The sequence below is a fragment of the Trichosurus vulpecula genome, chromosome 2 (assembly GCF_011100635.1).
Source record: "Trichosurus vulpecula isolate mTriVul1 chromosome 2, mTriVul1.pri, whole genome shotgun sequence".
NCBI lineage: Eukaryota > Metazoa > Chordata > Mammalia > Diprotodontia > Phalangeridae > Trichosurus > Trichosurus vulpecula.
The window spans coordinates 462869162-462869970 of record NC_050574.1 but is presented as its reverse complement, the minus strand read 5'-3'; the positions used below and the strand labels follow the sequence as shown (position 1 = coordinate 462869970).

The following is an 809-nucleotide window of genomic DNA, read 5'->3' as shown; positions in this document are numbered from 1 at the left end:
AACTATGTTTGAATGGCCTTAACTTGAGGGAAAATATCTTTTCAATTATTTATGTCATTAGTTATTTCTCTAAAAAGTGTTTTCTATTTGTATCATAGGATTCTTTTGTATTCTTTTTTTCTTTTCTTTTTTTATATGAATTAATTTAATTATTTTTAGTTTTCAACCTTCACTTCCATAAGTTTTAAATTTTCTCTTAAATTGCCTCCCTCCACTCTCTCCTATGCAAAATGGCATGCAATCTAATATAAGCTCTACATATATGTTATTATTAAAAATATTTTCACATTAGTCATGTCATATAGAAGAATTATAATGAATGGGAATTAGAATTAGGACCATAAGAAAGAAAAAAAAAACAAATATATAGAATGCTTCATGAATTTGCATGTCATCCTTGCCAGGAGCCATGCTAATCTCCTCTAAATGCTCCAATTTCAGTTTATGTGCTACCTAAGCAAGCACTTTCATATTTCTGAGTAGATAGACTCACAAATAATTTATACATTTGGTAGTTATTTCCTATGAAATTTCTCTTTTGACCACTTCCTGCTAAGATTTTTTTGTGTGTGAATATAAACAGAAATTTAGTTCTGTGAGTTTACTTCTATAATTCTTTTTTGTTATGCTATTAATTTTTAATTACTTTTATTTTATTCTTTAGATTCTCTAAGTAGATCATCATATCATCTTCTAAAAGAGATGATTTTAATTTTCTCTTTGTCTGTACTTATTAAATATCTTTATCATTTTTATAATACAATTTCCTGTCTTTATAGAACTATATCAAATAATAATAGCTGTGAAGC

General features: G+C 26.1%; 1 non-coding gene across 1 annotated transcript; it reads right to left on the bottom strand.

The window, feature by feature from the left end:
* Positions 1 to 360: 360 nt before the first annotated feature.
* Positions 361 to 465, bottom strand: LOC118840505. Its single transcript, XR_005009693.1, has one exon. It is a non-coding gene; the product is annotated as a U6 spliceosomal RNA (small nuclear RNA).
* Between the last annotated feature and the right edge of the window lie 344 nt (positions 466 to 809).